Source organism: Salvelinus sp. IW2-2015, linkage group LG21, assembly GCF_002910315.2.
Source record: "Salvelinus sp. IW2-2015 linkage group LG21, ASM291031v2, whole genome shotgun sequence".
Lineage (NCBI taxonomy): Eukaryota > Metazoa > Chordata > Actinopteri > Salmoniformes > Salmonidae > Salvelinus > Salvelinus sp. IW2-2015.
This window is the reverse complement of record NC_036861.1, coordinates 904,921-913,051: the sequence shown is the minus strand read 5'-3', so window position 1 is coordinate 913,051 and position 8,131 is coordinate 904,921.

Below are 8,131 nucleotides of genomic sequence, written 5' to 3'. Positions count from 1 at the left end.
TGTAAAAAGCATAGTACATGATAAACCAGGATCAAAAGTAAGTTCTGTACTGTAGGTCTTTTGTGGAAGTTGAATAGTTGCCATGGCTATAAAGTGTCGTATTTATTTTGGTTAGGTTTACAGTCGTTTTTGTGCGTGCTTGTGTGAACATGCGTGCATGTGCATATTTGTGCATGCATGTGTGTGTACAGTACTGTACAATACAGTTGGCCACTGAGTGCTGGTGCCCAAACAACAACCACCCCAGGAGCGACATCCTTAGGTGACCCTCTGTACATGGGCTGACCCAATTCACACCAACAGACCCCCCCGGAGACCCCCTCTTTACCCACCCTCTTCCTCCGGTCTTCCTCCATCCAAGCCTGATGGTTTTAGCACATGGGGTATAAATCTTCCCCTTAGCCCCGTTGTGTCCAGTCAGAATTGTGTGTGTGTGTGTGCGTGCCTGCCTCCTGAATGTGTGTGTGCATGCTCATGCGTGGGTCTGACGCAAATGTGATGGGGGAGCTTATGGTAGAGGGCCAGAGGGTTGCGAGAGTCCAGTGGTCTTGAAACACTTCCTCACATTGTTCCTGCTGTGAATGCAGGAAATATCCTTGATTGATATCCCCCCCCCCCTCACACCAGCAGCATAGAGGGTGCATCTGAAGTGCCACCCTATTCCCTATATGTAGAATGCACTACTTTTAGGACATAGCCTATGTTTATTTTCTTACAGGTACATCTGCCACTGGTGGAGGAGAATCATTGACCAGTTKATCTTGTRTGGGTTATGGTTACGTAAGGTGTTRTGGGTCAGAGGGGTTGGATGTAGATTACTGCTGAGTTTGATGGAGRGARATACTGTTGGTTTTCAATGGTGTCCCTTTTAGWTGTTTTTCTGTACAYGGTGCCTTGTTTTTATACGGAAATGATCGAAGAACAACATTTGCACCATTTGTTACTGGACTGGTTCCCAACCMAAAAAACTTTGTAGTGTTAGTTTGTGACGTGTGGGTTAGCGTTTTTCGTCATGAATCTTGTTCTGGAGGCAGCTCTGCAGAGTGGTCATAAGCTGGCACAGCCACAAAGTCATAAAATCTGTTTTTAAACTTAACCCTAAACTTAACCACACTGCTAACCTTAGCCTTAAAGCAATTTTTCCCCCATTAATTTGTACCATATTTTGAAGTTTGACTTTGCAGCTGGCCTGTCTTAGGGGAAATCACTCAGTTCTGCCTCCAGGACAGAACTCTTGACAATAAACGTCAACTTGCTTGTGACGTGAGGCATTGCTCAACAACATACTGTAGCAACACAATTTAAGAGTTACTTTAGCTGGGAAATTTCTTTGCTTATGTCATGAAAGGAATGTTCTACCGGAATATTTTGACACTGTGCTTGCCTGGTTTTTCAACTGTGACATAATATCGACTCTACACGAGACTAGTTCTCAAGGTATCTCCCTAGGTTTTGTACACAGGTACATGTGAGCCTACAGTGTATATATATTGTTTTGCTGCTCACTGTCCTAACGTTGGGATTTCAAGCCTCAAGCCACACACACACCTCATCCCCCACCCCCTCCAATTCCTATACTCTCTCTTCTTCCAGGGGCTGGAAGAAGTTAGTTTACTTTACACTGCCAGGCTGTGGTATGTCTGGGTCCTTGTTGTCATCCGCAGGAGCATACCAGCCAACCCTGTTCATTCCTTTACTGGGTACTGCCACTGGCTGATTGGGAATGTAACCAACCAACATAGTCAAAGCAGAAAATATTTTACACGTCCATTGCTACCTTGCAGCCCAACCAAGGTGCATGAATAGAGAGACATTGAATAGAGAGACATTGAACACTGGTCACTTCAAATGCTGTTTATATACTGTTGTCTACTCACTGTGTATACATAGTATATACTTTATTCTCGTAGCTCATCCTAATATATTTACTACTGTACCAGTGTTCATTTCGGCACTCTTTTTATTTATATAGTCTAGTCTTAGTCATAGAAATTCTAGCATAGCATATTTCTATCTGAACGTTCCATCCTGCTGAACGTGCCGCAGGTTGTTAGCTATAGCTAGCTAATGAGGTAACATGACAAGGTGTAGCCTAAACAAATGGTTAACGGTCTGGTCCGCAAGTAGCCTTGTTTTAGAACGGCCAGCGATATGCTTTATGAATGTAAAATGCAGCCCGCCAATGCACAATAGAAAGAAGAAGAAAAATTGTTGCACCGGGATTATGGGTCATACAGTATCTTTTGAACGGTAGTCTCTCAAGCCATTTTCTCTGAGGAAAAGAGGGCGACTTGGCTACACTGGCTACAGAACCTGGCTATGAAATGCAGTGGGAGGGTTGAGCGAGACTACAAATTCATAGACAGCCTACTTTTCTATACTCAAAGGAGAGGAAATCATCGCTAGTTTCGTAAAGCAGCTTGTGTTTCTTAACCAGGCAAAGGGTAGCTAACTAGAAGGCCGGTGGTTAGCTACGAGGACGCAACAGAGTCGCCTGCGCGTCTGCCAACACTCGTCGCTTGCTCCCCCACAGGTCAGCAGCTGATGTAGGCTGTGTGTGCGCTGGGTGTGGCAGCTGAACAGAACTGCGCCGAGCATCTGTGCTGCTAAGATTAATTGTGTTTATCAATGAAAAACTCTACATTTTTTCAAAAACTCTTGTCCAGTCCACTTATTAGTCACAGAGATTTAGTCACTTATTAGTCACAGAGATTCGTCTCGTTTTAGTCAACTGAAATGAAAAATATTTTTAACGTAGTTATAGTTTTTCTGGGACTATTTAGTCAGTTATTGTCTCGTCAATTGCCACTGAAAAATAGGTGTTTGATGAATATTTTTGTCCCTTTTTTTTGACGAAATTAACACTGTACTGTACATACCATTTGCTTTTCCAAATGTTACACTGTCTATACACCACGTAATTATATTTAGATTCAAGGTTCTGAAACTGCTCACTCTAATATATCTGCTTGAATTGTTAATTGATTTATTGTTTTCGAATATTTTTTTAATTAGATTTTTTTTCTAGACTTTTGATAAACTTTGATTTGATTTGAATAAAGGAGCAGGAAAAGACACTTCTATAATCTGCATGTTTGCATAACGTTTTGCCCGTAAACGGATTACAATGACTAGGCCTATTAGACTAAAGTTGCCCAGGTCATAAATTAAATCTCAGCCATAGACTCTACACCTGTATAGTCCTGCACAGTAGTTTTTATAGGGTGAGTGTGTGCGTGTGCGTGTATGAAACCCTAATCACCTGAGTAACCCTGCATGTACTGTAGGGTGTATATAGGTATGTGATCATGTGAAAGGGGCGTGGTTAGCTGGGTAAACACAGGTGTGACTGAAGTAACGGGAAAGGGTTGTAACCAGGCAGAGAGATTATCAAACCGGATGGGTCGGATTACTGAGCCCTGAGTGACTCCACTACTGCAGTACCTATCAGATGTATACAACTTGCTTTGCTTTAGTCTTTGTTATGATAAGTCAAGTCATTGTGAGTGCAGTGCCCTTAAAGAGTGAATTACTGCATACAAATATTTAAATATAACATCTGTTTTTAGCCATGTACCATGTACAATTATACAGTCTGATAAGGGTATGTTTGATTGTATTGTAGCTCATTGTTTGTGAGTGTTCATGTCCACTTGAGGCCTGGGTTTTTGTGGTGGTAGAGCACTCCCCTCTGCAAACTTGGACTTCAGTCTTGTACTTCTTTCTTGAAGTACAAGCTTTTACCATTGGTTTTGGCTACTCTTATCAAAAAGCTCCAAATCTCATCCACAGGCAGAGCTCTAGTTGTGTGCCACTTGCAACACCCATATCAAATCTACACGATATACAGACCTAGAATTGTCTGCGGATCACTACTCATTGTTGCTACACRTACACTTTCCTCCCTCAGTTTGCAARGACATGAATACTTAGTGCAGAAACTGACATTTTTGAATTGACCGGCTATTTTTAGGCTCTTCATTTGGCAACGCATGAATGAAACCTCTGGGGCACACACACTCACACATATTCATACACACACACGTACACACACACACGCGTGCACTCACAAACACACACACACACACACACTCCAACCTAAATATAGCCTGTGGAGCGTGGTGCAACCCTACGCATTCACACAGAGAGGAAATGTCTCAGGTCCTGTCCTCCCTCCGTACGTAAGGTGTTAAAATATATATATATGTTAGTATGTCTGTGAGAGACGGTGTTGAAGAGAGAGAGTGAGGGGGAGGGAGAGTGAGGGAGGATTGGAGAGAAAGGCGAGGGAGTGAAGGACAGAGTGTAGAAAGAGAGAGAGTGAGAGAGAGACAGACCAAGTCAGAGAGAGAGAGAGTGTGAGAAAAGGCGAGGGGGTGAAGGACAGTGTAGAAAGAGAGAGAGTGAGAGAGAGACAGACCAAGTCAGAGAGAGAGAGAGAGAAAGGCGAGGGAGTGTAAGGAACTAGTTGTAAAAGAACGAGAGAGAGACAGACCAAGTCAGAGAGAGAGAGAGAGAGAGAAAGAGTGAGAGAGAGAGAAAGAGTGAGAGAGAGAGAGACAGACAGACCGAGTCAGAGAGAGAGAGAGAAAGGAAGAGAGTGAGTGAGGGGTGCATCAGGAACAGGAAACGTGTGGTCACCCAGGCAGTTGCTGAGTTGCTGAGGCAGCGCTGTTATCCGTGTTGCTGTCATTCCCTGTGTCGTGCTTTATTGCAGGGATCAAGGTTAAATCCCCTCCAACTAAACCTCAATTTTTCTACTGTAGCCTCAGGAACAACCTCTGGGCAGCCTGAGGGAGAGCGTGAAAGAGAGGGGGGAAAGTTGAGAAAAAGATACAAGAAAAAGAAAAAAAAGATACAAGAAAACAGAAAGACAAAAATAGAGTCCGAGAGCGCGAGCGAAGCGAGAGAGAGCGAAAATGCAACATTAAACACAGTTCAAACAGGTTGCTGCTGTTACCTTGCCCCCAAACGTCCTCCTCCAAACCTCCACCTCACTTTCCTCCTCCCCCTCTACCTCTCTCTCTCCCCCTCTCAGAACACTGCTACTTCTTTCTCTCTCCCCCTCTCTCAGAACACTGCCACTCTCTCTGTCACCACCCCCACCACCTTGTCACTACCTCCCAGTTAGAGGAAGTTCACTCCACTTCACTATTCTTTCTGTCAGACCCTGCAGCAGCACGTTGAACACTGAGCCAGTGTGACGGAAATTAAGGGAACCTTTTGTGTATCGCTGAAAAGAGGAACCTTTCTGTGAGGGAAAAGGTATGGGGATTTGTTTTTGGCGGTTCATCCGTTTTGTGTGCTTTGGTCGGTAGGTACTGGATGGTGGATGTGTCTGGGATAGAACTTGAAGCTGCAAACTAATTGTGAACTTTCGGGTATGAGAACTAACATGGAGAGAGAGGCACTCTGCCTCTGGCTTAGGGAACCGTTACATGCTTTGTCAGATAGTCGTTTCTTTCCATGTTTTGACTGGATTGGAAATGTCTCAACAGAACATTTGGTGCCACTTTATAGACTAGTAAGGTGACAATTCAATTCAGCTGTGTTATTTTGGGTCAGTTTATTCAAAACTGAGGAAGTGATACAGTTATTTATGCTGAGAATGTTTCACTTTTTTAAACATCTTAGTATGCTGTTAGCTGAGGCATGTCGTGAAAGTCAAGTTGTTGGTATAGTTGTTGGAGAAACAATGCAATATATTCTATTTGGCAATTTAATTCAAATGGAAATATACTTGTAATTTATTTTACTCCCATATCCTCTATCTCTAAGGCAAGTTACAGTAATACACCTTTTTATGCTCAGTAATGTTTATAACTCCACAGCAGTTTCACTAGTTCACTGTTAATCTACCTCAATTAACCTGTACCCCGCACATTGACTCGGTATCAGTACCCCCTCTAAATAGCCTCGTTGTTGTTGTTCTATTTTTTAATTTTAATTTAATTTTTTACTTGAGTTATTTTGTAAATATTTTCTTAACTCTATTTCTTGAACTGCATTGTTGGTTAAGGGCTTGTAAGTAAGCATTTCACAGCAAGATCTACACCTATTGTATGCGGCGCATGTGACAAATAACATTTGATTTGATTCTATCTATCTTGTCTTGTGATGATGCGTCCTGCATGTACAGTTGAAGTCTGACATTTACATACACTTAGGTTGGAGTCATTAAAACTCGTTTTTCAACCACTGCACAAATTTCTTGTTAACAAACTATAGTTTTGGCAAGTCGGTTAGGACATCTACTTTGTGCATGACACAAGTCATTCTTCCAACAATTGTTTACAGACAGATTATTTCACTTATAATTCACTGTATCACAATTCCAGTGGGTCAGAAGTTTACATACACTCAATTGACTGTGCCTTTAAACAGCTTGGAAAATTCCAGAAAATTTTGTCATGGCTTTAGTAGCTTCTGATAAGCTAATTGACACACTTCATTCTGAGTTGCAATTGGAGCGTAGTACCTGTTCGGATGATATTCAGGCCTACTTCAAAACTCAGTGCCTCTATGACTTTACATCATGGGAAATCAAAAGAAATCAGCCAAGACCTCAGAAAAAGTGTAGACCTCCACAACTCTGGTTCATCCTTGGGAGCAATTTCCAAATGCCTGACCGGTACCACGTTCATCTGTACAAAAAATAGTACGCAAGTGTAAACACCATGGGACCACGCAGCCGTCATACCGCTCAGGAAGGAGACGCGTTCTGTCTCCTAGAGATGAAACGTACTTTGGTGCGAAAAGTGCAAATCAATCCAGAACAACAGCAAAGGACCTTGTGAAGATGCTGAGAGGAAGCAGGTACAAAAGTATCTATATCCACAGTAAAACAAGTCCTATATCGACATAACCTGAAAGGCCGCTCAGCAAGGAAGAAGCCACTGCTCCAAAACCTCCATAAAAGAGCCAGACTACGGTTTTGCAACTGCACATGGGGACAAAGATCATTTTTTAGAGAAAATGTCCTCTGGTCTGATGAAACAAAATATAGAACTGTTTGGCCATAATGACCATCGTTAGTTTGGAGGAAAAAGGGGGAGGCTTGCCCGAAGAACACCATCCCAACCGTGAAGCACAGGGGGTGGCAGCATCATGTTGTGGGGTGATTTGCTGCAGGAGTACTGGTGCACTTCACAAAATAGATGGCATAGATGTGGCTATATTGAAGCACACTCTCAAGACATTCATCAGGAAGTTAAAGTTGACCCCAAGCATACTTCCAAAGTTGTGGCAAAATGGCTGAAGGACAACAAAGTCAAGGTTTTGGAGTGGCCATCACAACTTATTGTGGGAAGCTTGTGGAAGGCTACCTAAAACGTTTGACACAAGTTAAACAATTTAAAGGCAATGCTACCAAATACTAATTGAGTGTATGTAAACTTCTGACCCACTGGGAATGTGATGAAAGAAATAAAAGCTGAAATAAATAATTCTATCTACTATTATTCTGACATTTCACATTCTTAAAATAAAGTGGTGATCCTAAATGACCTAAGACAGGGAATTTTTTACTAGGATTTAATGTCGGGAATTGTCAAAAACTGAGTTTAAATGTATTTGGCTAAGGTTCCAACTTTATACTGTAAGTGTACTCATCACAGATCTGAATATCAAGAAGTCATCGTCTCTCACTGTTGGGAACTTTCATTTTGACATGATTTGGTCGTTTTATACTTGACGTGTGAAGCTGTCCCATAGACCTCCGTACATCCCCAGTCATTTTAGTCTTTGTTATGGGGGATGGTGAGAAACAGGTGGGTAGATGACTGATCTCTAACTAAAGCCAAAAAACCGAAACACTTGGGACGGGGTATAATTCTATTCACGCGGCGATAAACTAGACTGTGAGAAAGAGAAGCAGAGAAAGAGGTTGTTTATGAGGCAATGAGAACGATCAGCCTTGTTCTATTGGAACAGTAGTGTGACTGTGACCGTGGCACCTGCTGCTGAAACTCATTATGTCCAGTCTTATTGCTCGGTGTTGTGTGTTTGTGTGTGTGTGTGTGTGTGTGTGTGTGTGTTTCGTGGTCAATTCACTGGCTCTACACTCTACACTGGCTCTACTCACAAGTCCTAAGTAACACCTCTGTGCCACAAGAATGTCCAGTGCATCATT